Consider the following 23847-nt stretch of genomic DNA (forward strand, 5'->3'; position numbering starts at 1 on the left):
ATCATTATGCAATATGCTATAGGCAAAATAGAGAAAGTAGGACTCCAGCATCTCTGGATATTTTTTTCTTCATTTCTACAGTTCTCCTAGGAGGAGCCAATCCTGAATATGCCTATGCTTCTCCTGAGCATTCCTACTGTAAATGTTATATTTATGATTTATAAAATGTATTTTGCTTTCATACCTGAAATAAACCTCAAGGATCTTTTGAGCCATAAACCAGATCATCACTTTGATGAAACTTAGGTCTGATTGTTACAGGGTGCTTACTGTTTGAACACTATCCTACCCAGGTACCTTTTCTATTATTTGGTAGATTATAAGGATCAACAATAAAAATCTACTCTCTAAAGCAATAATTTTGTTTTGCATTTTAAAGAAAGAATGCATCATATATAATTAAATTTACAATTAATGAGAGATCCGAACAAGTGAAAAGGGACACAATGTAAAAAAGGACCTGAGAGTATCTGAGTACTTTGGCAATGCATGTTTCAGAGGTTAAACTCCTATTCATGAAACAATATACCTTTCAATTTTTTTTTAATGATACCATTCACAGAATGCAACTCTCTATAGCTTTACTAAATCTTCTGGCCTGGAAGAGATAAAAATAAAGGAAAAAAAATGAACATTCTTTAAGTCATTGTTTCTCAAAGGGAAGGGTTAGAATAGTACTTGAATACAGGCCTAAAATTTTTATTATTATCTGAAATAGTGATGGATTTAAAAGATTCAGAATCAGCAGTAGAATTAGCATGGGATTGCAGCAGAGAACACTGATGAATGCCCAGACTTTGCATTTATTAGGAAATGTCACCACATTTATTTATTATTCCAATTTACGGATCACAGCACACACTAGGAAGCACATCAGGTAATGTCTTTCTGTTGGTGTTACCACCCTGCTGGAAATCCCCTCAAGATGCTCTCAGTTTCCAGTTTAGGGACCAATACTACCAAAGGAGGCAGTCCGTTCTTCATCCACCAAACTGCAGGTGTTCTCTTTTTTGAGCTAATTTCTCCATAACTTCCTCCTGCTCATCCTGGGCTTACTCTCTTGGTCTATACAAAATTATCTAATACTTCTTCTTCATGAAAAGCCTTGACAAAGCTGAAAACTGCTATCTTGTCTCCATATTTTTTTTCAGGCTATTTACCCATTACCAAAATAAGATTAACTCTCGCTGACCTTACCCATCTCAAGAAGCTGATGAAAATAAGGTGTGATAATAGATGTGAAAGTGTGTCAGGAATTCAAACAAAAATACATGAAATTCATCATTGTTACATTTTGAAACTAATAGGTATGAAATTCTAATCCCTCAGCTAAAATGTCTTTCACCATGATCTTTAAAATTTTCAATTATTTATACCTCTGTATTATTACAAGTCAACCAAGTTAGTCGAGTAAAGTCAATCAAAAAAAATTTTTTTCGTGAAATTACAATGCATGTCAATTAAGTCAGGTGAGGCAAAAAAAAAAATAGTGCAGTCTCTTGAAGGGCTAGACTAACAGAATATTTTCAAACTCTGAAAGCTGGAAAAAGTCAAGTCATAATGGTTAATGGATATCCTTGATAAAGCTTTGCATTGTCTCTTAAAATAGAGCCCCAAGCATGAGTCTGCTCACTTGAACATTGTCCCCTATGTCAGCAAACTATGATGGTGAATCAAGCATTTACATCAAAATTCCAGCCTTATAGCATTTGATGTTACAAGGATTAAATAAATAGAAATAAAGCACAATGGCAGTGGTGATAACACGTCCTTAGTGCTAGGGCTAGAACAACTATGTGTTACTAGACATGCTTTTTAATTTACAAGCATTAATGAATTGTGGATGCACATTTAGTCAAGGAGTACAGTGTTGAATTTACTGTTTCTTCTCTCATTCCTATTATCATGGAGAAATCTAATGTGTAAAAGAGGCTATCACAGAGAAAGCGCTTTTGGAGACTGGGTTGTTTGGTGACTTCAGGGTAAATTTAGAAAAATAATTGTATAGCAAAAAAACAAAAATGATGATGAGACCAGGAAGAGACAAGATGAATTTTCAAGAAGTCCTAGCTTAAGCCTGTGCAATGGAGACAATATATGCATAGGTCAGGTTCATCTTACCTTGCCTCTGACTTCGGATATCATCCTTCAGCTAATAATCAGGGAGTTGTGTCTCCACTTTTAAAATTTGTGTTCAGCCCAGAGGGATCACTGAATACAATGGTTTTTGACTGTGATATGTGTGGCCTTTGGTTTTTTCTTTCCTTTTTTTTTTGGGGGGGGGGGGTGTGTTGTTTGTTTGTTTTTAACTTTGAATTAGAGTACTTGAACATTGATTTTCCTCCTTCCTGGGAGGTGAAGGAAGAAGAACAGGTCTGATGGGGTTGGACAGTAAGAGTGAAAAATGTAGTTAACGTTAGCAAGCAACCCAGTCTCCAAAAGTGCTTTCTCTGTGATCATAATCCCATGTTAGTACCATCAGACAGCTTCTCTGTGTCATTTGCAGTCCATACTGAAGTGGCTTTCTTTCTCTCCAGCACTTTCTGAAAAAATAAATAGATAGCCTCTTTTACATGCCTTTAAACATTCTTGAATTGTCTCTCTTTGGCAGTAGAAAAAAAAAAAAAAAACATATGCTTTGTTTTTTCTTCTCTTCTGATTACTGTAAGTTTGTGATACTTGATTTGAATTATTTTGAATTTTCAACTTAAATTGACCTTTAAGCAGTTTCCATTTTTTTTCTATTACTTCTCTGTACTCAATGCTGGCCCATCAAAATATAATAGAGTGTAGGAAGGAAATTACTGAATTGTCATGGCTTGATTTTAGTTTTTTTCTTTTTTTTTTTTCTCTCTTAAAATATAGGTCATTTGTATTTCCAGGTATTTTGGAGTGTTTTGTTTTGATTTTTCATGACTCTGGGTTTACCATGCTGTTATTCCATAAACAATCTGTGTTCTGTAATTAAGATGACAGAAGGGTTAGCTCACAAACTCCAGTAGCTGGAAACACTTCCAAAGCGTTGTAGGATGACAAGAATGCCTTTGCCTTGTCTGTGGAGTTGGAATTAATCTTCATAGGTTGTCTTCAATTTCTGTCCTCAGAATGGTTTTATTCTCCTTTTCTACAATTCTGAATGAAATGTTTTCCAGATATGCCTATTGCTTCCAGCTTCAGTTATGTGCTCCTTGGATGTCCAATCATCATTATTTTATAGATTTCTGCAGTTTCTTTTCATGTATGTCATAATGGCCAGGAATTAAGAATGCCAATGAAGGATAACTACCTGTAAAATACCAATCAGAAAATTGTAAATAAAGTAGTTGCATTTAAAGGGTGTGAAATTGTTTGATGAACAGAATTCCTGAGCCTCTATAAGACTTAGTAACTTAAGTAAAATGAGTATTTAATAAGTTGGACTCAGGTTTAGATTATAATAAGCATATACAGCCATGTGGTGGTGGCACACACCTTTAATCCCAGCACTCAGGAGGCAGGGGCAGGCAGATCTCTGTGAGTATGTGGCCAGCATAGTCTATAGAGCAAGTTCTAGGATAGCCAAGACTATACTGAGAACCCTGTCTCAAAAAATAAATAAATAAACAAAAATAAATAAATTAATAATAAGCATATACATGCTCTGAATCTGTTGTGGAATATGATTTATACAAAACTTCACTGTTAAACAGAAACAGATAGTGGCTTAAAACTGTAAAGACACCAATTATCCTCAACTCAATTCCCCTTTTCCCCCTTTCCTCCAATCCAACAAGGTGTGAAAAGGAAGGAAGACTTCAGGGAAGAAGCTAACTCCAATCCCTGCTATCCAAGATGCAGGAAGCCCAAAAGGCATTGTGTTGTCTTTGAGAAAATATGTAAGAATTTGGCACTGGAGAGGACTTCAGTGTGAAGGGCTCTACCCAGTTTATAAGACGGTCGTGCTTCCTTCAGCTGCACAGCAGAATGTCCTCCGCTAGAAAGGATTCAAGTTGCCTCCTTTGATTAGTCTATTCACCCAGAACCTGAGTGATTCAAACAAGTCACTGAGCTGCTTATGCTCCTCTGTCCATAAGAACAGGCTAAGGAAGAGTAGGAAAAGAACAGAGGCTCTTGGCCGAAGCTAAGGAGGATGTACCCACTAAGAAACCATCTCTCCTTCAAGTAAGGGCCAGTATTGTCTCTTCTTTGATGGAAAACAAGAATGTTTTCCTGGTGGTGATCACTCAAAATGTAGACCCCATTGATCTGGTGGTCCCTTTGCCTTCTTCGTGTTGCACTTGTACGATGGAATCCTCTACCGAGTCTTCCAAAGGAATAAGCACGTACAAGATGGTGAGGTGCCTGCATCACTGGAAGGCATGAGGCACATTTGCTCTCACAGATGTGAACTTGGAAGACAAACGTGGTAAGGCTAAGCTGGTAGAAGCTCTCAGGACGAATTACATCTGTGAGGATAGTCACCATCAATGGAGGGTTCACCTTGGGTTCAAAATGTGGGCCTAGGACTGCCAAATTGGAAAAGGCAAAGTCCAAATAATTCACTATCAAACTAGGTAAAGTGTACAACAGAGTTTCCTGCACTCAAAGATAAAACTTTCAAAATACTGTGTCCTAGAAAAGAGAAAGAAAAGAAAACTAAGACAAACATTAAAATGATTTCAATGTAAAAGAAGAAATAAAAATTCAATTAGTAAGTTCTAACACCTCTGGAATATTTTATAGGACTACAATCATAAAAACATTCATAACATAAAGCAACGATTTCTAGAAATTAAATAATTTGGAATTGTAGAAACTTAAAAAATATGGTGAGTACTACATTTCATATATATATATATATATATATATATATATATATATATATATATATCAATCACTGATTAACCAATCCAAAACTGATGATTTATAAGTAAAAAATACATTGATAATCTTACCAGGAAAGGGTAAAAATTGAAGCAAACTAATTTAAAGATTAAGATGTATATATAAAGTCATAAGCAAACTGTTTTGAAAGGCTAATATATAAAATTACATTCAAATAAAAGTAAGAATGTGAATAGCATGTTGATTTTTTTACTGGATGAGTGGCATCAATGTTTGAGAAGGCTAGAAGGAGTAGGTATGACCTTGGGAAATGTACTCATAACCAGGGCATTGGTTGAGCCCTATGTCTTATATGCTCAATATATTATCTGCCACTGACGTGCACTTTAATGTATCAGTTTATTTCATAACTTGCTTTATTTATTTCTGCTAGCACGATAAACTGTGGTGATTATTTTATTTGTGCTGAAATGTGGAGGTATTTTATTTGTGCGTTAATAAATAAATCTTGTCTGGAGATCAGGGAGAGAAGGCCAGCCATTTTAAGTAAACAAAGAAGTCAGGTAGCACATACCCTTAATCCCTTAGCAGGCAGGATCTCTGTGAGTTCAAGGCCATACTAGGGAACAGAGCCAATCATGGTGACTCACGTCTTTAATCCTCATACAAACCATAGAGACCTAGAGGCCTGTACAAACAAACAGACAGTGATGGAGCTGTGTAGGAAGAGGAAGTGAGGTAGCTGGGCCACGAGAGCCAATGAGAGGGCAGAAAAGCAAAGCATATAAATTCTGGGTAGATAGGAAGTCATGCCATTTGGAAGCTGCAGAGTTGGTAAGGTAAGGTTGGCTGGTGGCTTTCCCTGTTTGCCTGATCTCTAAGGCTTTCACCCGTATATTTGGCTCCATGATTTTGTTTTGTTTTATTTTTATTTAATAAGACCATTTAGAAATTCAGCTACAATAAAGTGTCAGGTAAATTATACATATATATAATATATATACTACCAAGCAGAAGGTATACAACTCAACCTCATTTCATGGGCTCCATTTTCAAGGCTTTATGTTGTCTCCTGGCTTGGTTGGCAATGCTATTATTGAGGACTGAAGTGACACAAATGGAAATTGACAGGTGACAGGAGAAGACGTCTCTATCTTGGACATGTTTGTGACTAGAGCTGCAACTTGTCACTGTTACCAAGTATAGTGAATTTAAATTTAGTTTTTTTGGCAGATTTATTATCATATACAGCTCTAGCAGGCTCATTTTAGTTTTTTCTAGTTAGCTCTGTGGTGGTGACCATCTGTTAGATAAGGTGGTCTACAAATGGAGAAATTCCATGCTAACTGCCAACTGTTACAGACCTATACTGCAAATGTGAAGTCGAGTGACATCACCTTGATTAGTGAGTACAAGGTGTGAGTGACAAAGCAGCCCTGGCAGTTCTGCCTTCAGGTGCTTTTAATAAAAGCAAGGTATCTTATACTGCCTTCCTCACATTTGGCCTCTTTTGCAATCAAGCCCCAGAGGTCTCCCAGAATGCTGGGGTTGAGCACAGACAGTGATGATAAGCACAACCTTATGACAAGTCTGTGAGCTACTAATTCAAACTGATGTTAGAAAATTTCAGATTTATATCAAAGGTGTTATTCCTTATGATACAAAGAAATGAAGCTGTCCTAGAAGGACACAACATTTAGTATGAATGCTAATCCATATACTAATACTAGTATAGTGCTAGTACAGAGCTGTAGAGTGAAAGGAATCCAGTCAATAATGTGAGCAGAAGCCACCATGTGTATGTGTTAGAGTTAGGAGTTAGAGCCAATGGGAAGGAAGGGGAGCAGGAACCACTGTGTGTACGGAGTTAGAGTCAACAGGAAAGAACCACAGTTTCATTAGCACTGTCATGGTACATTGTGTGAGGGAATAAGGCTTAAGACAGACATAATTTATGCTGGTGGAAATGCAGATTATAGATTAAAGAGAGGAGGAAGGTAGCTATGTCATAAGGTTATTCACTAAGTCCAGGTGAGATATTGGATGATGACTGAGTACATTTACAGAAATTAACCCAAGTCAGATGCATTTGTGTTATTAGAATAATTTTCCCTTGCACAGGTATGATCTGTGACTTTGTTCAAGGGTAGTGCAAAGAGAATTTTGTAAGAAAATTTCTCTTCCACCTTTATCAGTATATTTGCAGAGGAATTGTCACCCAAACACACTTCCTTCCCCCTTCTTAATAATCAGGATACGTGAGTGAAAGAATGTTGAATTTAGACCAAAATCTTGCCTTCATCCCTGTATCCAACACAATAGGATAAGAAAATATTTTCTTCACACTCTCACATGTCACAGAATTGTGCATTAATCTTAGTCACCATGAACCAATGACATTTCCATGTTTTTTTTTTTTTTTTCACTAGAGCTGAATTCCAATCATATTGTGGATGACATAGAATAGTTTATTCAAGACAGGTGAAAACCTGTGTGTCATGCATGGATGGGCGTGGGTAGAGAGATTCTGTCTTAAATGGAGAAGAACACAGGGTTGTGTAGTGGATAGCCATCCCAGCATTGGCCTGGAAGTTCCAACCCCCATTGAGGCTTCAGTAATGATCATGTCCAGTGGTTAAGAGCACTGACTGCTCTTCCAGAGGTCCTGAGTTCAATTCCCAGCAACCACATGGTGGATCACAACCATCTGTAATGAGATCTGGCACCCTCTTCTGGCCTGCAAGCATGCATGTAGACAGAACACTGTATACATAATAAATAAATAATCTATTAAAAAAAAAAAAAAAAAAAAAAAGCCCGGATAGCTCAGTTGGTAGAGCATGAGACTCTTAATCTCAGGGTTGTGGGTTTGAGCCCCACGTTGGGCGCCATATATTGGTGAAATTATTAAGGCCACTCCACGTAGTTAAAAGGGGAGTTTATTTTGTAGGGTAACTTACAAATGAAGGGGTAGGTTGCAAGGTCTGGAAAAGGTATAGCGCAGTCCGGCAGTGTTCTCTGGAGAACTCTGCTCGGTCTACCCCCAGCGTCCAGCATCCTGGAACCAAGAGAAGGACCTCCTCTTGATCCTCGGTCTTCCGCTCCCTCCTCTGCCCCACCTTGTGGGCATGATCATTACTGAAGCCTCAATGGGGGTTGGAACTTCCAGGCCAATGCTGGGAAATGTAAATGAATGGAGTAAAGGGAACTTATTGGTTCTTTATAACAACCTCAGAATTAATATGGTTCTCATGATGTAGAGAAAAGTGTGTTTGAATTTAAGGTTTCCCTGTATTAGATTATAAGGATGTCTATTCCAGCAGGAAGAGACATTTTGTTTTAGTTGGGAATTTATACAGGTCATGAATATATGAATTATGACCTTGAAAAAGATTGTGGAAACAGCAATAGAAATCAGTTGAACACTTTGCTCAGAGGAGTATGAGCTCCTGAAAGCAGAGGAATAGAAGCAAGGAGGGACGGAGAGAGAGGGGTCAGCATGTGTAAGAGTCTTCATAGAGATTTGGATTGAAAAGTAGGTCAGGGAGTAAAAGTGATCCTTATTTGCATTTTCAGCCATAGCTAGAGACTTCCATAAAGTCTCTAGGAGAGGTCATATGCTGTCACATGTTCTTAGAAAGACCTAACATTCACCATTTACTACAAAGGAAACAAGACTTCAAATAATTAAAAACATCCACATAATTATGTGACCAGAAAACTGTTTTCAGATTTAGATATTTTCAGGAGTTCCAGTGATAAGGAAAAGACCTGTAATCACCCGAGAGAAATGTAGGAAAGATGTTAGAGGAAGGCTTTAAGTGAGAAAAAGAATTCCTAAATGGCAATTATATTCTCTTCTTCTTAATTTTTATTTATCTCCATTGTATAAATGTGTAAAGTACATGCAATGGATATTAAATATGTAGTTTTTAAATGAAGAAAGGAATAAAGAGGAAGGGAAAAACCATGTGTTCAGGGTAGTAACAGGTTGTTATTTTGGAATAACCTAGTAAAAAGGAGATACTCTGAACTCATCATCTTTATAGATGCCTTCATTTCCATTTCCCTCTCTGTGCACTCACACACACACACACACACACACACACACACACACACACACACACACACACACACACACACACACACACACACACACACACACAGAGAAATACAAACATATACACACAGATACACTGATACAATTGTAACCTTTTTCCTTCAATTGCAACAAGTGTATTTTCTTGTTTAAAAGTAAAACTCTCCTATAATCCCATGTTAGAATTTCCTACTAAATTCAGTGCAGCCCCAAATACAACCCCACAACTTCCTTTACAAAAATAGAAAAACAAATCCAATGATTCTACAAAAGTTAACTGATTGTCAAAACAATCTTGAGTAAAAAGATCAATGCTTGAAGGGATTACCAGTTCACATTTTAAGATATATCACAGAACTGTAATAATAAACACAGTGGGGTAGCCATCCTTCTCCAGAGTCAAGACTGGTGAGTCTGCCTGACCCTCTCTTCCAAGCACCATCCATTTTCTATCAAGCTAACCTGGGTCCAACTTCTACTGCCCCTGCCTAGTATGGCCACTAACGCCTTTGCCAAAGCCATCCTCTAATCTGTCAATAGCTGCCCTGTATGCCCTAACTCAAAGTTACTGCCACAGCATACCCATCTTCTCTAACACAGCCTGATGAGTTAGCTCCACATTCCTTCAACCTGCTGGATCTAGCCCAGCTGGATCCCACTCCAATGCTGAAGTCTAGACAGACCATCCCTGCTTGTGGCACAAAAGTCCTCTAGGTTTTCACCTGCCCTGCCTACCCTTCAATGCATAGGCCTTCCCACAGAACATCTAACTTCAATGTGCATCCAGATCTAACCTCATATTCCAAGCATGAACCAAGATCCACATTTTATACAGCAGCCCTCCTCTTTTTGTTCATCTGACGTTATTCTACATAAGCTATTTCCAACCTGTAGGCCCTACAGAGAAAACCATATATACAGATCTCACTATAAAACACAAACTATATGAAAGATTAAGCCAGCATCTCATCTCACAAAGCTGCCATCCCTGTAGACATTTTAATCAAAGAGACTCACCCAGATGAATTGGATGAATCACAGGCACAAAATTTAAAATAATAATCAGAAACTTTATTAAAAATGCAAGTGTTTCAAAGAGAAACAAAAACCTCCATGAAATTAAGAATTTAAGAATAATAACTCTCTGAGCAATGATGAAGAAAATAGAAACATGAGGCTGATGAAGATGACAAAGATAACCCAGGACTTGAAAACATAATACATTTGGAGATAGACACAACAAAGAAGACTCAGGCTGAAAGGAGGATGGAACTGAGAAACCAAATAATGGCAGCTAGAGATCTGAAAGGAAACACTTCTAAATAAGACTGAATCAAGCATAAGATGGTATATCAGGACTTGAAGATAGAGAATCTCAACCAGAAAAGCAAGGAATATGAAACATCTTAAATACCACAGGGAGGAAACAGACAGAAAATGTAGAACAACATAAAAAGATAATTACAAATCTTGTAATTATTGATATAGTTGAAGTAGATAAATTCCAAGTTAAATCATAGACCAGAAATTTGAAGATAACACAGAAGAAAACTTAAGGAAACTAAGAAAAGATATACCCATAACAAATAGACAAAGCCATCAAAGAAAACTCTCATAGCACATCATAATTAAATCACTAAGTCCAGAGAAAAAATAAAATGTATCAAAAGAAAACACAAGTCACATAAAAAGGTTAAACCCATGAGAGTAACAGCTGTTTCTTAATGGAAACTTTGAAAGTCAGAAAAGTCTGGTGCATTGTATTGCACATGCAAAAAAACCTTGGCATCAAACCTAGGCTAACATACCCAGCAAAACTATCAACAATAATTAAACAATTTAAAAAATCTTTCCAAAATATAGACAGATTAAAATGTTTTATACATTGTAAACAAAACCAAAAGAAAGTATAGAAAGCAGAATTCTAGCGTGCTGAAATCAAAGAAAAGAGCATAGCAAACATAATGAGAAAAATAATATAAAGCCATATTTATTAAAACAGAAAGAACCACTGAGAAGACAAAGTGTCAATAACACAATGACTACAATTAACAAAAAGATGTCAATAAAATCTTAAGTATCAATGGTCTCACTTATCCACACAAAATACAAATACTCATAGAATGGAAAAAGAAATAAAATATATCTGTTATAGACATGAAACAGAGCTTTAAACATAGGCACCACCTCAGAGAACAAGGATAGATAAAAATACTCCAATCAAGTGGGACCATGAAGCAAGTAGGCATCACTATCATAGTATCTGAAAAGCTAGCCTTAAACTAAATGAACCAAATAAAGAATGATATTTCACTCTAATCAAAGGAATGGTTAACAAACAAGACATTACTATCCTAAGCATATATGCAGTAAAATCAGGTGTACCAAATTTTACTGAAAAATATACTATTAGTTTTTAAGATCTAGATTAGCATTAACAAATTAATAGTAAGTTATTCTAATACCCCATTTTCTCCAATATACAGAATATCTGGACAAAAAGAAAAAAAAACAATAGAATTAATTGATATCAAACATAAAATTGATTTAACAGATATCTACAGAATATTCCACTGAAACACCACAGAATATACATTCTACTCAGGATCACATGGAAGCATCTCTAAAACAGACAACATCCTGGGACATAAAACAGATGTTCACAAGTTCAAAATGATGGAAATCACTCTGGGTATAGTACCTGAACACAATGCAACAAAACTTAAAATTGACAACAAAGAAATCTCTGGTAAATGCACAAACTCATAGAAATTAAATAACTCTTTACTGAATGATGAATGTGTCAAAGAGTAAAACTAGAAAGAAATTTAAAAGACTTGTTCAGGAACTGAATTATATGAAGACACAATATAACACATCATCTGGGACCCACTGAAAGAAGTCTTGTGAGGGAAATTTATAGTTTTAAATGCCTACACTAAAAAACATCAGAAAACACACAAATAAGTGACTTGATTATTCAAGTAAAAATTATGAAAAAGCAGAAGATACTTAATCGAATCCCAGTTAGTGGTAAGAAATAATAAAAATCAGAGAAGAAATTATTAAAATAGAAACAAACAAAACAATGCAAAGAATTGATGAATCTGACATCTGATACTGTGAAAAGTCAAACAAGACTGAAAAAACTTTGGCCCAATTAACCAAAAGAAAAAAGGGAGAATCCAAATTAATTAATAGCATCAGAAGTAACAGAGATACATTACAAAATAAACCAAATCAATTCAGAATTTTATGGGGATACATCAATAAAATTGTACTCCATTAAATAGGAAAACATCGAATAAATGGATACATTTCTGGACTCAGCTAAGCCTACAAATTTAAGACAAAAGGAAGTCAACAACCTAAACAGACCTATAATAAATGAGGAGATTGAAATATAGTAAAAAGTCTTTCAGCTAAATAGATGTCCAGGACTAGAGGAATTCACAGCAAAGTTCCACCAGATTTTTAAAGAAGACCTTCAACTCATCCCTCTTAAACTATTCAAAACAATAGAGGGGGAACACTCCAAGTCTCCTTTCACAAAGCCAGTATTACTCTAACAGCCATACCAGGTAAAGACATAAGAAAAAAGAAAACTATGGGCCAATGTCTGTGATAAACATCCAAAAATACTGAAAAATACTTTCAAACAGTACAGTCATACAGCAATGATATTATCCACCATGACCAAGTTGGCTCTAGCTCTGAAATACAGGGTTGGTGCAACATACCCAAGTCAATATGTACAATATATATAAATGGAGCTAAAGACAAAAATTACATGGTTGCCTCCATAGAGGGCTAGAGGGGACACATTTCAATGTAATAAAAGATGTGTGTGTGTGTGTGTGTGTGTGTGTGTGTGTGTGTGTGTGTGTGTGTGTGTGTGTGTGTGTGTGTGTAACAGTTAGCATCACATTAAATGGTTTAAATGCTCCAACCAATTCCACTGAAGTCAGTATTGAGATAGGGATGTTCACTATCCTCATTCCTTTTCAAAATGTGCTTAAATTACTGTCTAGAGCAACAAGTCAAGAGAATGAAAATTTGAAAAGGGACAAATAGGGAAAGAATACATCAAACTATCTCTATTTGCAGATTATGTGTTACTATGCATTAGGTATTCCAAGAATTCTACCAGAAAAAAATCTGAGAACAGGAAACATATTCAGCAATATGGAAGGACAGAGAATCAATCTGCACAAACCAGTAGCTTTCTACATACTAACAATAAACATACAGAAAAGAAGATCATGGACATACTCCAATTCATAATAGACTCAAAGAAAATAAAATACCCACCAAGGACCTCTACAATTAAAATTTTAAACTCTTGAAGAATGAGATAAAGATACTAGGAAATGCAAAGACATCCCATGCTCATTGAGGGACAGAATTAATATTATGAAAATAAACATTTTATCAAAAGATATTTACAGATTCAATGCAATTCCACTCAAAATACCCATCTTATCCCTCACAGAAGAAAAAAAAAACTACTCTAAAATTAATATGGAACCAGAAAAATACCTTATAACTAAAGCACTCCTTTTTTTATTAAGAAAATTTTTTCATTCATTTTACACACCAATCAAGGATCTCCTTCTTCCTTCCTCCCATGCCCCCCTAGACTTCCCATCCCAAACCACCTCCCACTACCCCTCAGAAGAAGGTAAGGCCTCCCATAAAGAGGCACATCCAGGAGAGGCAAGTCCAAGCCCTTCCCTCTGCCTCAAGGCTGCACAAGATGTTCCATCATAGATAGTGGGCTCCAAAAAGACAGCTCATGCACCAAGGATGGATTCTGACCCTACTACCAGGGGGTCCCCAAGCAGATCAAGCTATACAACTGTCTCTATTATGCAGAGGGCCTAGTCCAGTCCCATGCAGGCTCCACAGTCATTGGTCAAACTTTCTTGAGTTCCCACTAGTTTGGTTTGGTCATCTCTGCAGGTTTCCCCATCATGATCCTGATACACTTCCTCATAGAATCCCTCTTCTCTCTCTTTGACTGAACTCCTGGAACTGTGCCTGGTGTTTGGCTATGGATCTCTGCATCTAATTCCATTAGTCACTGGGGAAAAGCTCTGTGATGACAGTTAGGGTATTCACCGATCTGATCAGTGGGGTAAGCCAGTTCAGTTCAGGCACCACCTCCATTATTTCTAGTAGTCCAAGCTGGGGTAATCCTTGGGGATTCCTGGAAACTTACCTAGCACCAGGTTTCTCTCTATCCCTATGATGTCTCCCTCTATCATGGTATCTCTTTGATTGCTTTTCCATTCCATCCTGTTCCAGCTTGACCATCCTATTCCCTTATGTTCTCATCCTCCATGCCCTACCCTCCACTGCTCATCATTAATCCCTAGTTTACTCACTGAGATCTCATCTATTTCCCCTTCCCAGTGTGATCCGTGCATCCCTCTTTGTTAGTTAGCTTCTCTGGAGTAGTAGGTTGTTGTCTGGTTATCCTTTGCATTATTTCTAGTATCCACTTATGAGTATGTACATATCATATTTGTTCTTCTGAGTCTGGGTTACCTCACTCAGGATGATATTATCTAGTTCCATCCATTTGCCTGCAACTTTCATGATGTCATTGTTTTTTCTTTGCTGAGTAGTACTCCAATGTGTATATGTACTACATTTTCTTAATCCATTCTTCAGTTGAGGGGCATCTAGGTTGTTTCCAGGTTCTGGTCATTATGAATAATGCTGCTATGAACATAGTTGAGCATGTGTCTCTGTGGTATGATTGAGCATTCCTTGGATATATGCCCAAAAGTGGTATAGGTAGGTCTTGAGGAAGACATATTCCCAATTTTCTGAGAAACCATCACACTAATTTCCAAAGTGGCTGTACAAGTTTTCACTCCCACCAACTGTGGAGGAGTGTTCTCCTTGCTCCACATCCTCTCCAACATAAACTTTCTACAGTGCTTTTGATCTTAGCCATTCTGACAGGTGTAAGATAGTATCTCAGAGTCATTTTGATTTGCATCTCCCTGATGACTAAGGATGCTGAGCAATTCCTTGAATGTCTTTCAGCCATTTGAAATTCTTCCTTTGAGAATTCTCTATTTAGCTCTATAGCCCATATTTTAATTAGATTGCTCATTATTTTGATGTCTAGTTTCTTGAATTCTTTACATATTTTGGAGATCAGGTCTCTGTCAAATTTGGGGTTGGTGAAGATCTTTTCCCATTCTGTAGACTGACATTTTGTTTCATTTACTATGTTCTTTGCCTTACAGAAGATTCTCAGATTCAGGAGGTTCCATTTATTAATTATAATCAAAAAACAGTTTGGTATTATTAGTGTGAAAACCGATATGTGGACCAATGGAATCGAATTGAAGACCCTGCAATAAGCCACCTATCTACAAACACCTGATTTTTGACAAGGAAGCCAAAACTTTACAATGGACAAAAGAAAGCATCTCCAACAAATGGTGCTGGCATAACTGGATTTCAACATGTAGAAGATTGCAAATAGATCCATATCTATTGCCATGCACAAAACTCAAGTCCAAGTGGATCAAAGACCTCAATATAACACTACTTTCTGAATATAACACCAGTAGCTTAGACTTTGAGAGCTAAAACACTCTTGAATAAAGAAAATACTGTAGTGAATATCTTTCCAGTTCTTAAGATAAGCTTCCAAGCCATAGAAATAAAAACACCCTGGTACTGACAGAAAAATAGACTTGGAGACCACAGCAACAAAACTGAAGAGCCAGACATTAGCACATGTAATCAGCCACTTAATATTGACAAAGTTGTAAAAGCAATGTGCAGGAGAAAAGAAATTATCCACATCTAATGCTGCAGGAAAACCTGGATGCCCACATGCAAAAAAACCTGAAATTAGACAAGTGTTTTTTACCTTGAGCAAGTCATTAATTCAAACTGATCAACGACCTAAATATAAAATCTGAAATACGGAAACTGTTAGAAGATAATCCTACATGACAGAGGTGTAGGAATGAATTTTTGACTAAGAATCCATTTGCCCAAAACCATTATAAAACTAAGAAGCTTCTTTACAGCCAAAGATGCAGTTAGCCAGGTGAATAAGAAGCCCACAGAATGGATAAGAATCATTTCCAGCTGCACAGCTAACAGAAGGTAAATATCCAAAATAAACATGGAACCCAAAAATAAAACAAAGAGTCTAAAAACAGAGTCAAAAACCAAATGATCTGTCTTGGACCTGATCATAGAGTTCAAAAGAAGAAAAAACAATGGGAAAGAAATGTCTCAAAAATGTCCTTTGACCCAAGCAATCCGGAAAACATAAGCAACATTACTGTGAGTTCAGCTTACCCCAGTCAGAATGGCAAAGCTCAATATAAAGCCAAACACAGATGTTTGAAAGTGGGAAAGGGGGAACCTGTTTACTTCTCTAGAGGTAGAGGGACCTGGGAGAGTGGAGCCCACATGAGTCAGATTACAGTCACATGCAAAAGTCACCTTTATTCAGAGCATCAGACCAATTATTCCCTGAGGGTTAAAAGAGTTCCCCAGAGTAAAGTTCTCATGAGTTCTATCTGTATACAATCAATCACAAAGACCAAGTTACATGTGGCAAAATAAATTTTTCCATTGAGGCATATAAACAAATAAAAATATCCAGTTGTAATGAATAATCAGAAGTAAAGACACTCCTATTTTCTACACCTGTGAGGTGAAAAAAAAAATTGCAATAAAAATTTCTTGGTGATTTTGAAGAAACTGAGGTTCAAGACTCTTTTCTTGTTTTCTTGAGGATTTCTCATAAGCACACAGAATTCCTCCCCATACAATTCCATTAATCCCATTCCTGGACTGTGTTCTGACTGGAACCCTCATTCATTGTAGGTGAGATTGCAAACTGGGCTAAAAGTAAGTCTAATACAAAAAAAAAGTAAGTCTATTACAAAAGCTAAAAGTCTATACATATTCAAATATTTTTTTCAAGTATTTTTTTTTTCATCTGAACTGACAATCCTACCTCCAATAGCCAAGGACCATTAAGAAAAACACCTAGGCAGAGCAGTGATGGTGCTTGCTTTTAATCCCTGCACTCAGGAGGCAGAGCCAAGGAAGATCTCTGTGAGTTTGAGGCCAGCCTGGTCTACAGAGCAAGTTTTAGGAAGGCACCAAAACTACACAGAGAAACTTTGTCTCAAAATAAATAGATAAACAAACAAACTAACTAACTAATGAATAAATAAATAAATAAATAACAAAAAGCTAATACCAAGGATGAGAAGCCCTCAAAACATTACTGGCTATTGCTAATGCCCTTGTTTATCTACCAGATTTGGAAGATAAATCGCTATTGCTGAAGACAGCATGATTTTTAAGCAAAGGGACTAGAGACCCTGAGATGGAACTAATTTGAAAATTTCCTACTTGAAGACTATCTTTTATAGTATGAAAAGGGTCTTGAAGACTTCCAAAGGAGGGAAGCAACCAAATGTCTTACCCAGCTATGATGCTTATGAATCAAAAATATGACCATGATTGCAAGATAACCCTGAGTGTGAGACAGTGGCACACATACCTTGATTGTAACCAGTAGTTCTTGAATTGGACTTAAGACCCATTCAACAAGAGAAAAAGCATGCCTGGTACTGAATAGATAGCTAATACCCTGAGACTAGTGAAGATATGGTTCTTGAAGGAGAACCTATATTAGCCACATTATTAAACCAGCATGATCTTTAACTACATTCAAAACATTTGTCCTTATATTCAAATACAAATGTAGTCCTCACCTTTTACTAAGGCATCTCAGATAGGTTTTCTATTGCTGTGAAGATACACAATGACCATGGCAACTTTTATATAAAGGAAACATTTAATGGGGATGGCTTACAGAGGTTTAGTCCATTATTAGCATGGTGGGAAACATGGTGGCATGCAGGTAGATATGGTACTGGAAAGGAGCTGAGAATTCTACATTTGGATCTGCAAGAAGCATGAAGAGAATGCCACTCTGCTCCTGACATGAGCATCAGAAACCACAAATTCCAACCCCAATGATACACTTTCTCCAACAATACCAAACTTATTCCAATAATGCCATACCTCCTAATAGTGCCACAACCTATGAGCCTATAGGACCCTTTTCTTTCAAACAACCGAATTCCACTCTCTATTCCCCATAGGCTTGTAACCATGTAATAATGCAGAAATGCACTAAGTCCAACTTAAAACGTTCCTATGATTGAAAATAGCTGCAACCCTGTAGAGTCTAAAGTCTCTTCTGAGACTCATGGCAATCTCTTAACTGTAATCCCCTATGAAATCAAAATTACAAAGCAGATCACATACTTTCAACATATAATGGTACTGGATATAAATTACCATTCCAAAAGGGAGGAAAGAGAGTATAGGGAGAAAATACTTCACCAAAGCAAGACTGAAACCAGCTGGGCAAACTTCAAACCCTGCATCTCCATGTTTGAAGTCAAAATGCTTTTCAGATCTTCAAGTCCTTTCAGTTTTGTTGACTGCAGCACTTCTTTCTTAGGGGCTGGTTCCACTTCCTTTTAGCAGCTTTCCTCAGGAGGTATCTCACATCCCAAGGCATCTCCAATATTTTGGGTATCTGTAAGGTAATCAATCCATGCTTAACCTTCACAGCTTCTTACAATGCCCTCTCCGGGCCTCCAGCAGGGAGACCACTGACACATTCCTGCCCTCAGTGGCTTTCCTTAATTATGCAAGATGATTCCATAGCACCTTTCTTCTTTCCTTGACTCTAAAGCAAGAACCCTATGGCTGAAGCTGCCAAGTTCTCCTTGCTGAGGCTGGAATATGGTCTCCTAGCTTAATTACGTCTTCAGGAGCTTTCTATTTTCAGTGGTTTCCTTCACTTCCTATCCTTGACTGTCCTTGGTAGACAAGGTTGGCCTCAAACTTGGAGATCTGCTTGCCTCTGCCTCCAGAAATGCTGGGATTAAAAGAGCGTGTCATCACACCCAGTTCCAAATTTTTCTTTGATTTCTTTTCACAACTTGAAAGCTTAACTTGGTGGAATCTTTCCCTGAGGTCATCATTCCCTCAATTCTATTTAACTTCAGGATTATCTTTAATCTGTTTATCTCCTTAAACACAGGTCTTAGTTCCATTCCACTTCCTAGTGCTAACTTCTCTAGTCAAATTGTTTTTTTCCTTGCTCAGCTTGCTTTTTCATTATCGATCTGCATAAGCATGGCCACTAGTAAGTAACCATAAGACACAATCCACACTACACTGTTTTGAAATCTACTCTGCAAATGCAATTAATCCAAAACTTTTCAATTTACCTTTAGACAGATTGTTTTTTTTCAACGGCAGAAAGCAGTCACATGCTTCAAAATATCACAAGAACAGTCTCTAGGCTACATATTAACATTTTTCTACTCTGAAACCTCTTGAGCTGGGCCCTCACAGTTTAAATCACCCTCAGCACCACTATCTTCCACGTTCCTACTAGCATGGCCCAACTATTAAGGCCCATTAAGCCACACTTAAACCATTCCACTGCTTTCCTAACCCAAAGTCCCAAAGTCCATATTCCTCCAAACACAAAAATGGTCAAACTTATCACAGTCAATATCCCAGTCCCTGGTACCAGATTCTGTCTTAGTTTGGGTTTCCATTGCTGTTGAGAGAAACTATGACCATGGAAACCCTTATGTAAAGGAAAACATTTAAGCCCCTAGGCTGGCTTACAGTTTCAGAGGTTTAGTCCATTCTCATCATGGTGGGGAGCATGATGGAATGCAGGCAGACATGGCACTGGGGAAGGACCTGAGAGTTCTACATCCACATTGTCAGGCAGCACAGAGACAATGCCACTCTGGTCCTGGCTTGAGCATTGAGACCTCAAGCCTGCCCTCAGCAACACATTTCCTCCAACAACACATCTACTCCAATAAGGCCATACCTCCTAATTGTGCTGTTCCCTATGAGCCTATGGAGGCATTTATGTTTTCAATCTACCACATTAAGAAAACTTCCCTTTGCAACAGACAGAGACCATTACAGAAAACCACAATCATTCAAAATGCAGAGTTATAGAGCTAGTTCCAAGGAATATATCTACAAAATAGTTCAAACATTTAAGGGTGAGGAAAAGGGAGATGAATTATTGTAAGAGCTATACAATAGGGAACTTTGCTGTGAAAGTGTGTCTCCTGGGACTGTCAAAATCTATACGCATAAGTTTTACTCACATGACTGTCTAAACTTAAGTTGAACAAGGACAGCAACACTAGAAATTACACAGTGGATGAGGGAAGCTCACAGCACCTTATTCCTACACAAAAAAACAATATGCAAATAAGGAATGCTGAGAGTGGGAGAAAATGTCTCCCTAGAGAGGACACCAATTGATTATCCAACACCAGGTGGTCAGCCAAGTCATATTCTACAGACTGAGCAGGGTCTGTTCAGTATTTTTAGGGATATAGTTGGATATATAATGAAATATAGAGTCCATGAATTGTAAAGAGAGAAAGGACGGATAGATGATGAAGTTTTAAAGAAAGAAAGGGAAGACTAAATTGATGTAAGTACAGTATAACATCACAAAATAGAAGATTTTTTTTAATGTAGTGTACTGGCACAAAAACAGACAAGTTGAGCAATGGAATCAACTAGAAGTTACCTGAATAACTGAAATATAGTCTGGATACTTGAAATAACATGAGTACCTGAATTATAACCATCTGAAATTTGACAAAATGCCAAAAATAAACACTGTGGAAAGGAGTATGTATTCAGCAAATGGTGCTAGTCAAACTGTTTGTCCACATGTTGAAGAATGATATTAAACCTGTTTATATCACTCTGAATGAAAACTAATTCTAAATGGGTCAAAGACTTCAATGTGAAACCCAAAGCACTGAAATTTCTAGAAGAAAAAATAAAAGGTACCATCCATGATAATGGTGTAGGAAATGACTTTCTGAATAGGACTCCATTTTTTGATAAATTAGAGCTAACAATTGACAAGTGGGGCCTCATGAAACCAACAAACTTATGCTGAGAGAAGTGAATCCACTGAGGATGAAACACACAGAGGGAAAGAATATTTGTTATATATCTAACAGTGGATTAATATCAGAATATACATATATACACATGCATATATCATAAAAAACAGAGTAAGAAAATAGCACAGAATGTAGAGCCATGAATTTGAGAGATAGCAAAGGATATTCATGGGAGGGTTTGGAAGGAGAAAAGAGAAGTGGGGAGAAATGAGGTAATTATATTATAATTTCAAAAATAAAATAATTGTTATTGGAAATGCAAAAATAACAGTCTTCAATAAATAAATGAAGCGATAAAGAAATATCTCAAAACTGTTCTAAATTCCTATAAATTGAGAAATACAAATTCAAGGAAGTTAAAAAGTTTATCTTGTCCATGTCAGAATGCCAAAGATCAACAAAACAACTGAGAGCTGGTGTGGATGTGGGGAAAAGGAACCCTCAATCACTGTTGGTGCGACTGAAAACTGGTACAGCTATGGGGAATTCTCAAAAAGCTAAAAATAACTATCATGTGACCCAGCAATATCACTCAGCCTGAACAATAACAGCATCAATGATATGCTGAAGTGTGGATGGAAAATCTCATGGGCTCTCCTGGATGAAGAGACACAGGCAATTTAAGACTACTGAAAGAGAAAATCATTCTTCCCCATTGTTGAGTCCCTAATCGGTTATCCCATACCAAATTATCAGCCCTGAAACATATTCAAAGAAACAATGATCAGTGCACTCAGCAGGATATGTGTGTGTGTGTGTGTGTGTGTGTGTGTATGTGTATGTATATATATGTTTATATATATTTGTAAAACAATAATTATTGAGGAAAGCTGGTCATTAATTTGAGAAGGAAGTGAAAAGGAATTGACTTGGAGGAATGAAAAGTAGAGCGGATAATAATTCATATATGAAGTTTTCAAAATTAAAATAAATAAATGAAATCAATAATACCATAAGAGCACAGACCATAGAATCAACTAGCAGGGCTCATAGGGGCTCACGGAAACTAAGTTAACAATCATGGACCCTGAATAGGCCTGAGCTAAACTCACTGCATATGTGTTTTGGTTGTGTAGCTTGCTGTTCTTATGGGACTCCTAACATTGGGAATAGGGGTATCTCCGGCTCTGTTGCCTGTGCTTGGGACCCTTATCCTCCTACTGAGTTGCCTCATCCAGTCTTGGTAGATTGTGGAAGTCTCTCCCTAAATGTGAAATATACACCTAATGGGCTAGGATGCAGGACTGAATGGAAATGAACAGTGGAGTGATACCATTCCCCTTTCTCCATTTCTTGATCTGCTCAGATGTGCCCAAGTTCCTCTTGCTCCTCCAGCTCCACCTTCAGCACCTTGATGGACCATCTGTCCTCAAAGCTCAAGTTCCTTGCTTTCTTAAAGTAACACATCAAATGCTAGAGTTTACAGGCTTGGAAGAGGTAAGCATGTAATAGACTGACTATATACTGATGGTGGGAATGTAAACTGGTAGAGTCACTGTGGAATTCAGTGTGAACAGTCCTCACAGAAATAATAAGAAAATAGCATTTGGTACAGGCATAACACTGTAAATGGGCTAAGTCAGCACTCAGCAGAGGTATATCTACACATCATTGTTCGCTATTCAACACTAGTAACAATGGGTCTATTATAAAGTCAAGCTAGGTTTCCATCAACACAGAAAACATGCATGTACATAATGCTGCAAAGAAGCATTACTTGCTGGAAAATGGATGCATTGGGAGAGCATTGTGTAAATAACCACACTCAGAAAGACAAACAGCAGTTTTGTTTTTTTTTTTCCACATTTTTGGATCTTGGGGTTTATATTAAAAAATTTGGGGGAGGAGTCAGAGGAAGGAACCCTGGAGGAAGGAAGAGGATAGGAGGTAGAGTGAAAGAGGAAATATTGATAGTGAGAACTATGGGGGTTGGATATGTTCAAGGGAATGGTATGCATAAATTAAATCTCCTTTATGAAATCTATTCACTATGTACGATAATATTCACCAATACAAATTTAAAGGTGGGAAAGAGTACCTGGTCTCCAGTAGGTGCTTGAACAATAGCAAAATGTATATACACATTTAAATATATGAGTAAAGGTTTGTATATGAATCTTGAACCGTCATTTGGAAAGTGGAAATGATTTTTTCCAGATGGACTAAATGAGACACACTGAAGATATTGGGGGTGAGGTGGGGAGAGAAAACCCATTACCAGGTATGAATTAGAGCCTGTCTGCTTTTATATATTCCAAACCCCAACCAACACAGAACAGTAGTCAGAAGCTGGACCTAATTTCAAGGGAGGAAATTAGAAGCTTATTTTCCGTCTTTCCATTGCTTTTGAGTCTGAGTCCTGATCCAAGCCAAATGTTGTCTGTCAGCCTGCTACAGCTTGAGCTCTCATGAGCTACCACACTTTTCAGGGCTGTCCTTCTATGTTAAACTGCTCTATTTGGCTGACTTGCTATCTTGGGCTTCAGATAAGAAATGCTCAGTTGCTCCACTATTCTGCCTGTTTCCGGTGCTTAAATATTTCCATATTATGCTGTTTATATCTGACAACATTCTGGCAGTTTCCAAATAAGACTTGAAGAAACCAAACTACCAATGAAAGGATGAGTAATCACATTGCAGAAATTTGAATCAGACAAAGGTATTGTTTATGGCTCAGTTTTCCTCCTGAGAACCAACATTACACCAGAGAGAGAGGATGGATGACCAGCAAGACCCTCAGAGGCACAGCTGCGATTGGTCAACAGCATCAACCCCATTCCAAATGCACATTCCAAATGCATATGGAATCGGATGAAAAATAAAGAGATCGAGCCTGTCTTCACATGAGAGGTACATAGAAGCCAAAACGCCTCTCTGCTC

The 23847-nt window shown here is 37.3% G+C and overlaps 1 non-coding gene across 1 annotated transcript; it reads left to right on the forward strand.

Annotated features, from left to right (window-relative positions):
* The first annotated feature begins 7639 nt into the window (after positions 1 to 7639).
* On the forward strand, positions 7640 to 7712 carry Trnak-cuu. Its single transcript has one exon. It is a non-coding gene; the product is annotated as a tRNA-Lys (tRNA).
* Positions 7713 to 23847: the final 16135 nt, after the last annotated feature.

This window comes from Onychomys torridus, chromosome 2 (assembly GCF_903995425.1).
Source record: "Onychomys torridus chromosome 2, mOncTor1.1, whole genome shotgun sequence".
NCBI classification, from domain to species: domain Eukaryota; kingdom Metazoa; phylum Chordata; class Mammalia; order Rodentia; family Cricetidae; genus Onychomys; species Onychomys torridus.